We start from the raw sequence: 19,636 nt of genomic DNA, 5'->3' as shown, positions 1-19,636 counted from the left end.
CATATGATCTCACCTTTAACAGGAAGCTAAACAACAAAACAAACAAGCAAGCAAAATATAACCAAAGACACTGAAATAGAGAACAGGCTGACAGTGACCAGAGGGAAGAGGGGAGGGAATTTCAGGGGAAATAGGGGAGGGATTTAGAGGAACATATATAAAGGATACATGGACAACAACTGAGAAGGGTGGAAATGGGAGGGAGGGGGGGAACACGGGGGTGGGATGGGATGGGAGTAATAGACAGAAAACTGTACTTGAAAAATAGTTAAATGAAAAATTGGAAAAAAAGAAATAAAAGTGCATAGAGAAAGGTGAAACTGAGGGAGGCAGGTGGAAAAAAGAAAAATTGTGTGTGGATGAAAGTGACTTAGATTTCTGAAGCCACTAAAGCATAACTTTAGTCCTCATTTCTATCCTTTTTTCTAAAGCTAGATGATCACTGATTTTTTTTTTTCAGAAAAATGTTACCACTGGACTGTCTTTCCCCTGCTTATTTCTTCCTATCTGAGCAGGAAAGGCAGGCCCTGAATTAGGGACTGGTGACTGGGGAGTCCCTGCCCACAAATCTGGGTCGTTTTACTAAAAGGATTCTGACCTGCTGCGTCAACTCTGAATAGGCTCATTTTATAGAAGAGTTTATTTTTTTAAGTGTTGGTCTCAATCAGCGTACAACCTCAATCCCAACCTTGTTATAATGGCAAGCTAACTTGTGAGATGACTTCTAATGTCCATTATCTTTAAGGTAAATGTGGCGATGTAGTCAGTTAATTTATTACTTCACAAACCATGTCACAAACTTAACATGCATGGATACATAAATATTTTACCAGCTGGGGACCACTTGTAAAAAAGTGAATTTCTTTTTCAAAGGAAGAATAAAAATCTTAATAAACTTTATAAATGGCAAAAAACAAAACGCTATTAAATAACAATTCAATAGCTCAAAATTGTGGTACAACCTATGAGAACCACCAGGGAATGAATGACTTGGGCTCTGAAACTGTCTTTCACTTTAAGAAAAATCATTGTATTTTCCACTCGGAAAGCAATTTCCTATTTTTAAAACTTCATATCTAGCTTTGACATTAAACTAATACTTATTGATTCCTATCTCTCTGGTTGGACTAGAGAATATTGATTCATATGTTTAAAAAATTATTGACACCCTTATCACAGTGTTTCTGGAATTAATATTTTAACATTTTCCAGAAAGCACTAATCTTTTCAATCAGTGGATTAATATTCTGACCTCAATTTCCACACATTTGCAGTGAAAGTATAAGGAGAGGAGACCTCCAAAATGTTACAGAATTCCGTCTATTCCTTAATGTTTCCTCTACTGCGTAATCATTTGTCCTTTGGGCTCTCATTACTGTGAATCTTCAATGTTCTGTGGAACAATGATAGACGTTTGACACGCAGGATCAGGAAAGTAAATTCTTTCTCAACCTGTACTGTGTAGATAAAACAAAGCATTCTTTGGAAGTATGATGTAGCAAGATCCAGTTGTCTGCTACCTATTAACGCATTTAATTCGTACAATAGCCTTACAATACAGATATTATTTTATAGTTAGGAGATTGAGGTACTGAGATACATAGAAAAGATTTCCCTAAAGTAACAGCTAACAAGTGATAGAAAGAGGCAGGTTCTGCATCCAGGGGCCAGGCTATAGAATCTCCTTTTTTATTCACAACAAAATAGTGTCTCTTTTAACAACAAATGCGTAAGTATTAATTAAATACTTTTGTTGTGATGGTGGTGATAACCACGAGTTTAATTTTTTTCTAAATTAAAACAGAAACTCTTTTAAAAATTATTTTGGCCAGGATTACTAAGGAGGAAAAGAAGGGACCTTACTCCTGTTAACAGGAGATGTACTAATATTTAGTGCAGCTCACATCTTGTAACAATATTCAAAACCTATTTCTCCTCCCTTCTGTGATTTATAGAGAGGCTGATAACCTTATACACTATTAAAAAAACATAGAGGCTAATTTACTGAATACATCTCAGAATTAGAAACCCTTGGAATCTTATAAAATCACTGTATTTCTCCTCCCCTGATTGCTGATTGCATTACTAATATAAGCTCCCCTCACCCATTGATAATAATAGAGGGCAGTTCATGAAATACCTCGCTATAAATAACTCAGTTCTGGCAGTGGGTATCACTCTACTGTAAAGGACCTGACTTGATCTGTTAAAGTCACGGAAACATGTAATTATAGGTCCATGTTTTTTACTTGGTAGAATGAACTAGAACATGGCATAAACAATTTTTGAGTTCGGTTTCTTTCTGTAATTCTGCTTCTTCATCTGGCCCAGCATCTTTCAAGTTCACTTACCATCGTGTATTATGTGTCTGTCTAAAAGTTTCTCTTTCCTGAAGTCTATGATGTCCTTAGGGTCAGGGACAATGCCTACTTATTTCTATGTGCTTATAGAGTAGAGCTTCAGTACCACCCAGAATGAGTGCCCATTAACCACACCTTTAGCCACTTTGAATTGCATACATTCTATTTGCTGTTAAAATATCTCAGAAATCCCTGGCTGGTGTAGCTCAGTGGATTGAGCATGGGCTGTGAACCAAAGGATTGAGGTTCGAGTCCCAGTCAGGGCACATGCCTGGGTTGCAGACCAGGTCCCCACTGGGGGCACATGAGAGGCAACCACACATTGATGTTTCTCTCCCTCTCTTTCTTTTCCCCTCCCCCTCTCTCTAAAAAAAAAGAAATAAAATATTTAAAAAATATATCTCAAAAAGAAAATGTTAAAATACATGTTAAAATATCTATTGATCATTTATTCCTTCATTTGACATGTACTTATTAAGCACTTAGTGCCAGATACTATGCTTGGCTTCAGAGCTACACTGGTACATAAAACATCCACAGCTGATGACTTCAAGTGTCATTTGTTAGAAAGTCATAGGTACAAGCAGTTAAGTGACATAGTGACCACAAAGTTGTAATTATAGCAAAACTATATGGGGCTATTGAACAGTTCTTAGAGAGGTAAATATTAAACACTCGTGGTTCCATGCACTCTGTCTAAGGGTGCCCTCTCCACTCTTCTTGGCTCACAGCTCTTTTCGCTCTGAGGCATCCCATCAGTTCTGAGAGAACTGCATTAGAAAGAGTTGCTTTCATACAGTATAACTCGTAGCTTCATTCGCTACCATCAGAGATAGAAACTTGATTCAACTTAAGACAACCAGAATTTTCCCCTCGGTACTGGAATTGGAGGAATAAAGATTATATAAATAATGTTTCTCAAGTGAGGTCGGTAATTGTTGGCACCCAATACACAAAGATAAAAATAAAACTAAATGCATTGTCAGGCATGTAACTTAAGCTCAAGAAAAAAAGTAAATTTCCGAATAATTTTAGAGGAACACACACACACACATACACAATCTAGTTTGACTAGAGATTCTGACATATAATTTCTCAACAGTAAATTGAAATTTTAAATGACCTAGAATTTAATGACACAATTTAAAATATATCTATGATAAGAAAGTTCAATTAAAGATCTTTGATTTGAAATTTTTATGCAATATTCTAATGCTGGTGAAGTTTATGCTTTAAAGATGGAGTGGTTGGCACTTAATATATAGCTGCTGAGTTATACTGAATCTAAATCTCAACATGTGAAAAATTGTTGAGATTTTACCTAAATTTAAAAATATCTATAAGATGCAAAGTTAAAATGTTTGTATATAAAAGAAAGTGTCTAAATTTCTTATATAACTAATATCATTAAAGTTGAGTTTTTAAAAAGAAATTTCAAAATTACAGTTAGTGGTGCTGTGTATTAGTACATTTATTGTGTGTACTTTGGCAAAAGCAAGAGTATTTTATAGCATTTATGTCAGAAATTTTATTTCTAGGCATTTATTTTATAGAAATAATTATGGATATATTTAAGACAGGGCTATAATATTGGAGACTGCAATATAGTTTGCCACAGGAAAAAATTCTAAACAATCTAGTTATCTAAGTATAGAAAATTGACTAAATAAATTTTCATAGAATGTTACCATATAGCACTACACAGTCATTAAACATTATGTTGTGAAATAATATTCAATGACTTAGAAAATGGTCATGAGGCAATGTTAACTAAAGAAACAGATTACAAAATAGTGTGTAAAGAATAGTGTCATTTTATTCACATACATCACATTGCTGGTGTGGTTTTCTTTTCTTCAATTTTGCTGCTTTTAAGTGTTTTCCTTTAATGCCTGCACTTCCCAGTAATAATGAGATAAAGTGTTATGTGAGGTAGCAGGCAGGTTCCTAATCATAGGGACTTAATACAATAAACATTTAGTTTTCACTCCCACAAATTGCATGGTTTTTCCAAGGGACTCTCTGCAGCCATGTCCTGCAGTGTCCAGAATGCTTTGGTTCTGTGGCTCCGAAGTTTCAGCACAGGATTTTCTGTGGGACCACAGTGGCTGAGGAAGAGGATGAAGAGCGTGTTGTAGTAACTGCCTGGATATCTGGCTGTTGGCTCCATTTTCTTTCCTCTTCAATCTGTCCTTTATATGACTACATTTACATAATAACAATACGTTTTTCTTCACATTCCAGCACAATATGAATAGTTATTCTTCATGCAAAAATGTAATGTTGTCTACTTTAAACAAAAGTGCTTTTTCCAGGGCAAGATGAGTCCATGCTAAATAACCAAATATGTTCTATGAAGACTTAACACATCTAGCAATACAAGATGGAAAAATATATTTTATTGTAGCTATTGTTCTGGATGACTCAGTATATTGTCTCATTAAGGTGCTTTCGGAATGATCATAAAGGGCTTTTGTGTACATGTATGTGGCAGACTTCATAAGTGTTCAGGAGATAATGACATTAGGAATAAGGAACCCAAACATTAGGTGTTCTGAGCCTGAGATGTCATCCAGTCAACCTGTCACAAACAGTAACCGTTGCTTGAACTCTGTTGGCTAGAGTTCCACTCAAGTTAATCACCTCGTCCTGAAATATATAAAAAGACAACCTTTCCTTGATCCCAATAGTGTGGAAGCTAAATAATTATTCTCCTCATGAGTGGAAAATCTACTCTTTCTCTCAAAGTTTCTCCCCAGCCATCTGCTCAGTAAGAGTGATACCCTACTTTTGTCATGAATAATGGCAGTATTACCTTTGAGGAATTTTATGAAGATTCTTCCCCCCAACACTTCCCTGCAGGTGAACCTAAGCATCCCTGGGTATTGGGGAGAAGCTCTTTGATTTAAAGATGTTGAAATGCTGTGAACAAAAATGTTATGGAGGCTCAGTACTGCTGTGTTTATTACATAGTATCTATGTGATTGATAGTTCATGTTTTGTTTTGGGTTTCTTTATAATCCTTTTTTGGATTAATGGTTCTCCAAACATTATACAAGGCAGTGACACTTAACTGTAGTGTCTATCTATCAGGATCATTTGGAGAGCTTGTAAAAACCAATCATGGGTGCCCAGCCACAGAGTTCCTGATTCAACAGGCTGGAGAGGATCCTGATATTTGTTGTTTAACCATCTCCAGGTGGTGCTGATGCTGGTAGAGAAACCTTCTTGTTCTAAGATGAACAACCATCCCCAGTGCTGCAGTCTCCCGTGGTTAATGACAAATTAACTAGCACAATTCAGGGCACATACTAGACACCATTCTCATTCTCAAGGGTTCCAGGCATGGTTAATTGAATTATGTCAGCAAAAGACTTAATGGAGACACCAGGTAAGAGCATACCTAGGATCTCACTGTGGCATATGCTTCCGTATAAGAAATCAATGACAGTATACAAGCTACTCAGAGAGAATTTTGCTGTTTCTCCAGTGTTTTTAAAGGTGCATAGTTAAAGAAACACATTATTTTTTAAATAGCTCTGTTCCTAGCAACGTATTCATTAATGAATTGCATATGTACTAAACAAACAATTCCCTTTTTTTTGTCGACCCTTTGCTCTGTAATGTTAAAATCCTCAAGTAATCTTGTGTTAGTTCATGGACATATAAACAAGGGTTCTTTCTTCTTTATATATAACATTTTATTTAAGAAGAAAAGTGATCATTTAGCAAATACCTGAAGCTCATCGTACCTCCAGTCTCTGTCGAGTTGAATTGCTTACTGTGCTGCTGGGAGAGAAAAATTCTCTAAAACATTGCATTTAATAAAGCGTGTTAACTGCCATGTCTCGTCAGAATCGGACTTCTTTGGGGATAAAAGCAGGAGAACAAATAATGAGTTTAAAATTAATAGTGAGCCAATCTGCCCATAGACATGAAATCTTTGAACGTACAATTTCTTAATGATTGAAATTTCTGAAGTCCACAGATATAATTACAAACAAGCTCTACTTCATGGTTTTCGTGTCACTAGAATAATTATTGTTTAACCACTGCCCTCTTGATAAAATAGAAAATAAATGGTTTCAAACAAAACTCATCATTCAATTTGTGGTTAATTGATATAATTAGAGTATGTTTTGTCATTTTATCTTTCGAAACTGATGATAATGTGAAAAATATGTAGTCCCCCTGCGTTCTCTCTCTTAAAATATTTGTCAGGCTAATTTATAGACAGGAAAAAGCATTTTCCTTGGTTTTTAAAGTTTATTTACAGATTTTTTTCAGTTTTTCATATATGTTTAGGGAACTTTAGATAAATTTTGACGTTTTTACTGTGATACTTTTCAGCAGTATATGGTAGATTTTGATATGTGTATTATTTCTTTTAATAATTAATAGTTTTCAAATACCTGTACATTCTACCTGCTTTTTGCAAATCCTAGCACTTTAATGTCTTAATTTTATGAGTATTCAATATATACCTGGCTCAAGTTTTGAGGTTAAGTTTAGGAATTAATCTAAAGCAGTGGTTCTAAAATAGATTGATTTTGTTTCCTAGGGTAAACTGGTAAAATTTTTGTACTTTTTGGTTGTTACAACTCAGGGTGAAGGGTTTGCTATTGATATCCAGTGCGTAGTGGCCAGAGATACTCCTAACTATTTTATAATTAGCAGGACGTCTCCCACAAAAAAGAATTATCTGTTTCAAAATGTCTAGATTCCTGTTAACAGTGATATCACATGGTATTTGTCTTTCACTTGCCTGGCTTATTTCACTCAGCATAATGCTTTCCAGGTATCTAAACGACAAAACAAACAAGTAAGCAAAATATGACCAATGACACTCAAATATGGAACAGGCTGACAGGGACCAGAGGGGAGAGTGGAGAGAATCACAGGGGAAAAGGGGATGGACTCACATGGACAAGTATAAAGGACACATGGACAATAACTAAGGTGGGGGGCGGAAATGGGAGGGAAGTGGGGAGCACTGGGGGGCAGGCAGGGCTGGGAATATAAGACAAAAAACTGTACTTGAACAATTAAATAAAAATAAAAATTTTAAAAAATGCAACCCCCCCAAAAAAAACAACACCAAAATGTCCTTAGTACCAAGGTTCATAAGCGTGATTGAAACTCTCACTCTCTGCTCCCTAAAGCCACAAGAAGTTTGAAATAGTTGAAACTGTTCCTTCTGTAAAGTCTTGCATCAGCATCAGCTTATGGTGAACCAGTCAGCCATTTCTGTTTACTTCGTTCTCTTCTAATTTCCCTGGTGTGATATATGTAGTCCGCCTGCATCTTAGTGGTGAGGTAAGTTGAAGAATGAAAATATGATCTCCCTCTTTTGAAATAGGTGTTCATTCATTTTGGAAGATAGGCAATGTGTAATTATGCTGTTTACTACCCTTCACTTTTGATTTTTTCCTTTCTGTGTAATTATATTGTGTTTAAGTGAGATTATTAAATTTTATAGAATACATGATTTATTAAAACTACAAGAAATGTCAAGTTGCTGCTTATTTCTTAAAATCCAATTTCCAAATGAGGATGCAGTCACTTGGAAACAGTCAATGTTAGTCATAATTCATATGCAAAAATGTGATTCACTTCCCTTCTGTCATTTCTTTAAGTGAGCAGAAAAAAAAGATAGAAAAGAACTGACAATTCAAAATAACGCAAATATACAATTAATAGGAAGGGAACTGTGCTTTATTTTAATGGTGAAAGATAAAGCAACCAACCAGTCTACCCTGAGATAAATTTTGATGATAAAGGCACACACATCGATGATCTGAAATCAGTTCTAGGGGTTTTGCTAGTGGATTATAGAAATGTGTAGCTACACAATTTTTTTAAATGAAGCTTAAAAACATTCGATAAAAAACGAGTACTATGTTGCTATAGTACGCTGAATTTTTTTCTTACCTGTCTTCATTATTAATTTTAAAAGGGTGTAAATATCACCCTCCTCTTAGGACAATGAGCTGTGTTTGGCTTGGGAGGAAGTGGAGATTTTTTTTCACTTTTGTGTCTCAAGAGTATTTAACCTTCACAGGATCAATGAAAAATACACATCTTTATGCCTTTGGGTACTTTGTGTGTGCCTGTCTATGGCACCTGCTTAAATGACCTTGCAAACATCCTAAGGAGAAGTAGCTGTTAGAAAAGAACTGAGCTTTTATATCAAACAGGGCCAATCAGTGTTCCTTATATAAGACATTGAAATTGGGACATAGAATCAGCCAATAATATACATTCTTATTTATTAAGAAACAATGTATTCTGCCATGTATAGAAGAAGCTAAGAAGACAATGCCCTGAGAGAAAGAACGGAAGGCCGCACAAGGAGACAGATAAAAATCACAGCTGGAAAGGGGCCCTCTGACACTTTCAGGGCTTAGGGTTCCCTGAAGCTAAATCAGCATACCTGCTTTGTTTTTCATAGAATCGCTTAAATCCTTACAAACATGTCACTTCCAGAGTTTAGGCTAGACCCTAGTGTTATATATTACTTTCTAACAAAGGAACTCTAATATAGTCTATGATAATAATGCTTAATGATCATGTCTAATGAACACTAACTTTATGCCAGGCAAATTTCTACTATATTTACATGATTTTTCCTGTTTATTGTTCCTCACATAGAGAGAATACAAAAGTCTTTACAATGCTGGCAATTAGTTAACTACTTTTATTAAACCTGTCATTAAAGAAGGAAATAAAATGTGCCTCTAAAGACTGATATTTTATACTGTTATATTTTTTTTGCATAGGCAAGAGAGATATTATAGTTGGAACACTCACATCATTTAAGAAGTTTACTTGAAATGTAAAAGCCAACAGAAGTTCATCAGAAGTCTTCTAATATGCTGTAAATAGTCACTTTATAATATTATGCATTTAAATTTGTCAGAGGGTAATGTAAGTGAATTCACATACACACATATTTTCTCATCTCCTCTGAACCCACAAATGCATTTGCATCACTAAAAACAAGTATATTATATATAATGAATATTTATATTTTTATATGTATATCTGTTATATATATATATATATATATGTAATAAAATTTTTGTTACTTTGGAGATATCTTCATTTCATTAAAATGAAGAGACTTAAACCTCAAAAAATAGAGTGTTTTTTCTTTCCTGCCTTAAAAAAATTATCCCACAATTCAAGTGATCACTTAGAAGAAATTGTTCATAAGGAAGGCAGACAACATACTTTTAAAGTGTCTTTCTTCCCCAAGACACAAAATAGTCTATATTTATCTACATTTTCATTTACATTTGAAGAACCAAGTAAAACTGTTTTTGAAAAAAAGATTTAAATTGATGCGATTGCATATCTTTAACACATTTTAAATATAAATAAAAATTAGTGCTATAATAACATTGTAGTTGAGGGTACACAAAGGATTCAGAATTCAAGCTGCCTCAAGATCTTCAGCAAATATGTATTAAACCTCCACTTTGGAATAGGGCTGTGCTGAAGTTAAAGCTAGGGAGAAGAAAAACAAAAGCTTGGCGTTTACAAAGCTCACAGTCTGCCCTCTGGTCTAGTTCTCAATCATTCTAGTTAAAGCCAGAACGATTAGAAATCCAGTTGAGGAGACTGGCTACAATGCATCAGTAAATCCAAGAAGGTGGAATCCAGGAATCGACCCCCTGACATAGATGGCAGTAGACACCTTCGTCAATTCCCTGGCTACTACAAGGCTCACAGATCTGAGCAATGATAGCCGACTCAAATGATGGGTATGTTACTAGGAAAACTGGCTGTATTGAACTGAATAAATCAGAAAAGATTATTGTGAGTCTTAGGTCCTTTCAATTTTAATTGCTATGATGGATGGTTAATGTATTGTGTCAACTTGGCAAGGCTAAAGCGACCAGTTATTTGATCAAATACGAGCCTGGATGTTGCTTTCAAGTTACTTTTTTTTTTTTTAGTTGGAATTAATAGTTCAGTCAGCCCTCTGTAATATGGGTGGGCCTCATCCAGTTAGTGAAAGGCAAGCAAGGCTGAGGCTTCCCAAAAAAGAAATTTTCCTCAAGACTGCGACATAGCCACCCTGCCTGAGTTTGCAGACTGCAGCCTGGAGCATCGACACTCAAGTCATTAACAATTACCCGAATTTCCAGCTTGTCTGCCCGCCCTATGGACTTGTGTATTTCAGAGTTGCCAGCCCTTGCCAGGGCCCACAATTGCTGAGCCAATACCTTAAAATAAATCTTTCTCACTCCCCCCGCCATTCAGCTCTCATTCTTTTTCTCCTTTAGGTTCTGTTTCTCTGGGAGAACCGTGACTGAAGCAGTTGTATATTTTGCTGTATCTGTTTATGTCCATAATGAAAATCACTGTAGTGTCCAGGGCCCATTTCCTCCTCCCTAAGCCTTTTGGCAAGGTAAGAGGTCCTGGTATTACCCTCCTTCCCGCCTTTGGCCACAGACCTTTCACGCTTCTCCTCCTTACCCTAGGTTTTGACTGAGTTGATGCTTTTCTTGCATATGAGTTTGTGCCTACAAAACTGTATCTTGCTTTTAAAGTATGTATTTGATAAATTGCAGAACCATTTTTTTAAGTGTTAGGTCAGCTAGTGATGTGTTGCTTTTTATTCCTGTCTCCAGGGAATACCTTTCCAGCCGCTGCTGCTGTCGCTTTTACACCCTCAGCTTTTGGGAATTGCAAGAGTTCAACAAAATCTTCTTCAGCTTAACAGTTTTAAAAATGTAACACCGTGTCACATAACATATACAGAGCATGTCAGCCTGCTGACAAAGTAAAGAAACAGACTGTTACAACCCTTTGCACCTTTGAAAAGCCCTTATGGGGTTAATATGAAAGTAGTACCAGACTCAGAGATGCTGGAAAGTGTTAAAATGGCCTTTGAACTATGATACCTAGTTACCTATTTTAGGATGGAAATACCACATCAGTTGACTATCTTTTTCTCAGTAATCTTTCCCTGCAGCTAAGTTTTTATAATAACCAGAACAATGTCTCAAGCATTCACATGTCCACATACACTGATACTTGTGTGGCACAGCTGTGGATATTTGGACAACACACTAAACAAATTGCATAATAAGTCAGTAGAGACTAGTTCCAGAATGTGGTTTATTTTCTCAGTTCAAGGTGGTTGCTTCTGGATTTGAGTCTGTGATTGCAAAAAAAGTATAATTTTACTGGAAATATGATTGCTCAAATGTATCTTCATTTTTCGTTGACAGTTAGAAACCAGCCCAGTGATGTGTTCCTGGGTTGACAGTTGTCAGCAATTATTTTGCTTTGTTCAGAGAAATAATTACATGGTTACTGAGAAAAGGAAAGGATTTAAAATTAAGAGGTACTCAAAATTCTACCTTCAATATGATTTGTAAACTCTATGAAAAAAAGTTTGTAGTGTTTTATAGTAGATTTATTTCACAATTAGGCAATTCGGGCTAAACTTTGTTTTCTCATACAAAATGTATCCAACAGATATGTGCCATCTTTAAGCCATACTGAAATGCTCACCATTCAGTGATCATTATACCCCTGATTTTTCTTCTTAACGTATCTTCCATTTTCCATTACAACTAATCTATTCTAACAAATTTTTAAGACTCAGTTTTCTCATGTGTAGGGTTATCTCAAACCTCTACATAAAACATACTCTGCTACCTTCCATATAGCAATAGAATATGAATCTATTACAAGCTCTTTAATTTTAATGAAGCTTCTGTTCAAACTCTCTGTATTGAATTAACGAACTTCTTGAGGGAAAAGAAAAAATATAGCCCATCTTACTCATACAACTCGAGGTACGTAAACCATAGTCATTTAAAGAAGGAATCAGCTCAGAATTTTACACAGTCTACGGAAGCAATTAATCAGAGTTTATCACTTCTATGTAGCCTAATTTTTTTTCTGATTGCTACGGTAGTTTGATTCATCAGAAATTTACATCAAAAAGAGTTTTAAATGTGAGAAGCTGCAACTGTGAATTCAGAAGTAAGAATGTTTTAAATTTAATCTTTATTGTATGTTTCCATTACTATTTAGTCTCCTTTCACCCTCCCCTCAGCCGTTATCACACTGTTTTTCATGTCGATGAATCCTTTTTTCTTTTTATTCAATCCCTCCACCCTCCTCACCCCACTAATTTTCATCCTGCTCTCCATCTGAGTCTGTCCCCATTTTCCTTGTTAGTTTTGTTTATTCATTAGATTCCACATGTGAGTGAGATCATATGGTATTTCTCTCTCTCTGATTTACTCATGTCATTCAGCATAATGTTCTCTAGGTCCATCTGTACTGTTGCAAAGGGTAACATTTTTCTTTATTTACAGCTGAGTAGTATTCCATTTTGTAAATGTCTTATAGTTGTTTTATCCACTCATCTACTGGTAGACACTTGGACTGCTTCCATATCTTGGTGATTCTAAATAACACTGCAATGAACATATGTGTGATTTTGTTCTTTTGAATTAGTGTTTTGGGTTCTTTCAGGTATATTCCCAGAAGTGGAATCACTGAGTTAAAAATTGGAAGAATCACATTATTTAATATTAAACTATACTATAAGACTAAAGTAATCAAAAAGCATGGTACTGGCATAAAAACAAACCTATAGATCAATGGAACACAATAGAGAGGCCGGAAAAAATAAGAACATTTTTAATAAGAAGACACAAAATATGATGATATGTTATTATGAGACAAGTTATAACATTTTTCATTTACTTATCCATGTATCAAATACCTACTCTGTATTCATGTACCTAAAACAATATTCTAGGTTTGGGGGATACATCAGGTAACAAAATCAATCCCTGACTTTATGTAAGTAATATTCTGTCTGGGGGAAATATATGGCACACAATAGAAACAACAAATATGTTAATTCATCATTGTAAGAAAGTAAAAAAAATGCTGGGAAGAAGGTGAAAAAATAGAGTCAAATGAAACATGTGGAATGCTGGGAAGGGAATTTCAGATGTAAATAAGATTCTACAGGTTGGCCATTGCTAATATGACATGACATTTGAGTGAGGGATTCTGTAGGTGAAGTGTTGATCAGGTGAACAGCTGGTGTAAGGGAATTCTAGGCACAATGGTATCTAATTAAAAACTCTAAATCAAGGATATGCCTAGTGTGTTGAAGAGTCACCAAGGATAGTGATATAGCTAGAATGGACTGAGTAGAGTGAGTGAGGAAGGTGGTAAGAAGGCTCAGATTTACAGGGTGCAGAGCAGATTATGTTGGGTTTATGACCATTGTAAAAACTTTCACGTTCAGAGAAATGGGTAAACTTTTCAGGCTTTTAATCTGTATATTGCCATGACCTGCCTTAAGCATTTAAAGGATGACTTGTTTTCTGTACTGACAATTGAATGTATATGGGCAAGAAGGAGAAGAACCTGTTAAGAAGTTATTTCAATAAGCCAGATAAGTACTAAAAATGGCTTAAACTAACATGGTGACAGTGGAAAAATTCAATTACTTCAAAGATAGAACCCAAATGATTTTCCAACACGTTAAATGTAGAACATGAGACAGAGGGAATCTAAGGGTAATTGCAAGTACTCTGGTTTCGTAAATTGAGTGAATGGAATTCCTATCAGCTGGAATGTATAGACATCACTTTATAGGGGACAGAAGTTTTGCAGATGCCATTAAATTAAGGATGTTTATATGAGGAAACTATTCTGGATTTTCTGAATGGGCCCCAAGCATATGTATCTTTAGAAAAGGAAGGCAAAGAGAGATTTTGCACATAAACACAGAGCGAGGCTATGACAACAGATCAGAGAAAGATTTGAAGATGCTAACCTAGAAGATGCAACCAAAAGCCAAGGCATGCTCTCCTGAAGCAAGCTCTGCCTTTATGTATATCTCATCTTCCTTGATGTCACCTCTGATCTGTTGTTAAGTAGGTCTGATTTATCACTTCCCACAGCTAGTGGTATCTATGTGTTAAGAAAACAATTCCAGCCCTGGCCGGGTGGCTCAGTTGGTTGGAGCACTGTCCTATACACCAAAAGGTTGTGGGTTCAATCCCCCACCAGGGCACATACCTAAGTTGCGGATTCAATCCCTCATTGCAGCACATATGGGAGGCAACCAATTAATGTTTTTCTTTCTCTTTCTCCTCTCTCTCAAGTAAATAAACATATCATAGGGTTAGAATTAAAAAAATAATAATTTACAGATAATAAATTTTATATTAATATGAAACACAGCCTTAATTTTTATAATAACATAAAAACTATTATCTGTGTGATTTTTTCCTAAACCACTGAAACATAATTTGAATATTTGGTTGCAGATGAAACAAGTATATGCTGACAACCACCAGGCCAAAGCAATTGTACAATACTATAAATTGTAAGATGTATTTCAATTTCAAGTATCTTAATATGTGAGAAATGTGCATCTTAGAAATAGTAAAATGTACAATTAATTTTATTTGGTTGGAATGTTTCCTGGACTGTAACATATTACATTAACAATAGACATTCCTCATAAACATTTTAAAGGAAAGCATTACAGTGATTAAAATTATTTATAACCATTCAATGTGAATTAAAAAATGTTCAGGGATATAAGAAATATGATAGAAATATAAGGAACCCATAGAGACAAAATCCAATCATCACTGGAGACAGAAAAAAACAGTATTTTTTTGCTATAGAAATTTAAATCAGTGATAGGTAGAATAAATTAATAATTTCCCAAACAGAAAAAGGATAAGGTCATAAACTGGGACTTGATCACGAATTAGTCTTTTTGGCCCTGATTCATGCTGCTTTTCCTTCTGAAAATGAACTCTTCTTCTCATACTATAGAACAGCTTCTTCAGCACAGGACAGGGAAAAGTACTCAGCCACTGGTAGTTTGGGGCTCATTTCATCTATTTATAAGATATTTGCTAAATTAGCTTCACCACTTAAACTTCAAAAATTACTCTCTATAGAATGATGCTGATGGATATGAACTGCATCATTTTCCTAACTTTGTGTCATATAACCCTGGTTCTACTATACACAGAAATGGACAAAATTAGATTTACAGTTGCATTGTGGCATTCTTTTGAGTCAATAAAGCTATTGTAATAATCATAACCTGCATGTCTCTTTCCATACAGATAACAGTGAACCTACTTTTGCCCACCTCTGTATTATCATTACCTGAAGAACAATGGATATGCCCTGGCTGGTGTAGATCAGTGGATTGAGTGCTGGCCTGTGAACCAAAGGGTTGCTGGTTTGAGTCCCATGCAGGGCACATGCCTAGGTTGCTGGCCAGGTCCCCAGTAAGGGGCATGTGAGAAGCAACCACACATTGAGGTTTCTCTCCCTCTCTTTCTCCCTTCCTTCCCCTCTCTAAAAATAAATAAATAAATAAATTCTTTTTTTAAAAAAAGAGCAATGGATATTGTGGTTAAATAAGGTAAGAAGCTTTGAATCTTAAATCTCTTTTGGAGATTTAAAGCATGTGCTAAATACACAGAGAAATTTCACAGTGGGGGAAAAAAACCCTTTTTTCAGATCATTCAATTCTTAAACAAAAAAGACATTTATGCAAGAGAAAGCTTATTTTTCTGCACAGCAATTATCAATGTTCTCTTAACTCCTGTCTGGTTCTCACTTTTCAAGCAAAAAAGAGAAGATTCTTCTCGAATGCATGTTATACTCGGGAAAAAAAGAAAAATAAAATAAAATAACTGAGAGACATAGTTCTTTACATGAGGGAGGAAGATCAATTGTTTGGTTTGCTCATACAAGTATCACTAACAGAGACAAGTAATATTTATGTAAGAAGACAATAAATAATAGGAGATGGAAACTCAAGACTTTATAAAGAAAAAAATATGACTTCTGGAAATCACTCAGTTTATGCAATAATATAAAATAATATAGTACAGTATGATTTGCTACAAATTCCTGATCTCTTCTAACTCATGACTTTGAAACAACCCTTTTATTTGCAAACATGTTCTCACATCTCTTGTGTTGTTTAATTGTTGCTAATTCTCTGTTTTTCTTATTCTTGAAAGTACTTAATTAGGGAGTCCCCATGTGCCTATAAACTTATCTTCCATCTTGAAGTCCCACAGGACATTTGCTGTTTCTCTCCTGGTCTGGCTTCAACCTCTGAGTGGCCACTATCAGTGAAACAAGCTGCTAACATAGCCCGTAGAGCACAGAACACACCCATGGTGCTGACCAAGACTTCTGAACCCCACCCTCCTGTGAGTGAAGCGAAGACAAGCTTCTTTTGGACTCTAGGTGCCCACCTTTTTCTGAGAGCACTTACTTTTGGAAACTTGTAGATTCCCTTCCTGTGCCTTTGAAGTGTAAACTTCCCATCCTTGTTTCCTTTGGGTTTGAACTGAGTTCTGGTCTTTCTCCCCCACAGCATTAACCTGTTCAACTTTATCCAGTGCAGTTTTTGCTCTGACAGTGCTATCTCTGGATGCTCCAAAGTATTTACCTTATCCTCATACCAGAGCTTCCATGCCAAGGGTAAGATAACTGCCTAACTACTTCAGGACTAACCTCTGGGCTCCGAAGCAGCTCTGCTTGGGCAACCGATTTACACGAACTCCTCCAGGGCGGCTCCAGTAGATTCTGGCTACTGATCTAGGCCTAAAATCTTACCCAGTCAAAGCATAGCTCCTCCAGTCTCTGGCATTCGCTTATTTAACTGCAGGGGCAGAAATAAAATGCTAAGGGGACTTATAGGGAACAGATACCATGGGGTCTTTCCTGTTCTCTTCATTTTCCTTTGAAACCTCCCACCTCCATCTGAAAATAAATGTTAAGTGGAACAATAAAGTGTATTCATAGAATAAGTAGCACATCAAGGCCCTGACTTCATTAGCAGAAATGTTCTACACCACCTTTTTCTGTATGGTGAAGTTAAATAGCCCATGAAGTTGCTTTTGAGAAATACTTTCTAGATTTCCTGCACCCGCTCTTTCTGCTTCAGAAAAGTAGATGTTCTATGTTTTAAGGTCAAATATGGATATTTAAAAACATTCATTTAGGGGGGGACAGGAATTGGGGTTTGCCCTACTGTTACCTTTCCTTAAGCAATTTCTTGCTGCCAGAAGTCAATGCAAACACACAACAGATACAATGTTTCTTAAAAATGCAGCCTCTTAGATTAGCAATAAGTAAGATTCTGTTCTATATATTTTCACTTACACTCCTTATTCAAAACATAATTTTGATTTGTATTACCAGTACTTACTCTATTGCTGGTGCTTACAAATTGTAAATAGGTTCCTAAAAGTGGTTTCTCTATTACCAAAATTGCAAATAAAATCAATAGTGAAATTGGTTTGAAAAGAAAATGACACAAGTACTTTCATTTATTGTGATAGTCCTCTTAAGGGAGCCACTTTAAAATGCCAAAATATATTTGAATTTGTCATTGATTCTAGATATTTTGACCTTTAGAGTTTTCCTCTTATATTTCAGAAGCACTTACTCTAAAAGCTAAAGACACTTTTTTGCAACACAAATACACTAGAAGATAAATCTACTTCAAATAAATCAAATGCACTCCTTGCAACAGTCATAAATGCTTTAAATTCTTTAATATATGCTACAGCTGCAAATCTGGTAGATACATGTATGCATAACATATATTAGTATAATATGCAACATATATATAACATTTCAAGCAACCTTTGTACATATGTATTTTTTCTTTATAATAGATATATTTACTGTGTCAACATGTCATAGCATATACATTAAAGTGGAAGTCAGTTCTTTAATTCATTTTTATTATTTTACATCAGTTCTGCACCTCAAAATTATGAGATAAAACTTTTATTTATTTATTTATTTATTTATTTATTTATTTATCTTACAGGTGAGTCTCTTTGATAATGCATTTGACTGCTCTTTTTTGTTTTCCGCACCTGGAACATTTATTGGTATTATACACAAAACCCTCCTCTTCTCCACCACAAAGTTCCAGGCCTGAGGTAGGGCCCCTCTGCCTGATTTCTGAAACAAGGTCTTGGCCTTAGCAACCTGAATTGCTCCCCGGGGCTGTGAGCTGCTGAATCTTCTGGCTCATCATCTCCATGACAGCCTGTTTCATGGCTTGCTTCTCCTGCAGGGCTGGCTGGATTTTCTCCATTTGCCTGGTAAAGAAGTCTATTTTCCTCCTGAAGAAGTCCTTGGCATCCTCAGCTGTCTTCTCTACATGGTAGCCAGTTCCCACATTGATGAGCACCTATTCCCCATCATGTAGCTTCACGGGGCCATACACAGAACTTGTCAATGGGACGAGTAATTCTTTACCCTCATTGCTCTTGTTCAGCACTTTCAGGCAGTCCTTGGCTTCCACATGCTTCGTTGGTACCGCCTTGAGCTGGGCAATGGGCGTGGGCAGGAACTCCACTTCCTGGTCCAGCTGGTTCTGGAGCATTCCCAGCTGCAGTAGACTCAGCTCGGTGACGCTGACTGACTGTGCCATGTTGGGACAGAGGGCTAAGAAACTGACTGCACTCAATAGAACCTGCCTTCCATTGCTTGGCTGGATATGACAGCAATAGGTAGTAAGGAAGGTACTGAAAAACATTGGTTTTGAGTTTAAAATAGACAAAATAATTTGGTGTCATATTGTACTAAGGTAATTAGGTATTTGGGTACAAAGCTATTTATCTGGACTAGATTATTTTCTCTCACTCCAATTTCACCTCTTAGAATTGCTACAGTCAACTTTATAAGCACCATAGATACCAGACAACTCATGTAATTTGGGGAGGGAGAAAAAAAGCTCCAGTTAATGCTTCAACTTTATTAACTTTACAATTACTATTATTTTATCTTTGTCCTAGTGGTGTCTGTGGACATGTTCCTAGTGTCAAGCTCTTATACGCAGAAAGAGCAATTCTTGCTATGACCTATTCCACTGCATAGGTTCAATAAAGGCAATACACTTTTCAACCTATCATCTCCAGTGTTGGTGTAAGTGGAAGTAAAGGAATAAAACCACTTGCTTCTTCCAACTAGAAAGAATTCAAGGAAGCAGTAACACAATTCTTTGATTCTATTTTTAATCATGTAGCTATACTATTTATATGAGGAAATCTAGTATTTAGTAACAGTACTAAGGAGGACGGGAAAGCTATGAGTAGCTTTATTCTTACCCATCTATTTCCCCTTTATGGTCATGTGAACATCTGGAAGTCACTGCCACTTAACATCATTAAATTCACTGCCAGGTCCATGGAGCGTGGTACAGGCAGTATCCT

The 19,636-nt window shown here is 35.9% G+C and overlaps 1 pseudogene; it reads right to left on the bottom strand.

Moving 5' to 3' along the window:
• Positions 1-18,289: 18,289 nt before the first annotated feature.
• Positions 18,290-18,891, bottom strand: LOC118989728 (prefoldin subunit 5-like; annotated as a pseudogene).
• Positions 18,892-19,636: the final 745 nt, after the last annotated feature.

Source organism: Sturnira hondurensis, unplaced genomic scaffold (genome assembly GCF_014824575.4).
Source record: "Sturnira hondurensis isolate 20B ecotype Veracruz unplaced genomic scaffold, ASM1482457v3 Scaffold0000780, whole genome shotgun sequence".
Classification (NCBI taxonomy): Eukaryota; Metazoa; Chordata; class Mammalia; order Chiroptera; family Phyllostomidae; genus Sturnira; species Sturnira hondurensis.
Note: the sequence above shows the minus strand (reverse complement) of the source record. Positions and strands in the feature narration are given on the sequence as shown.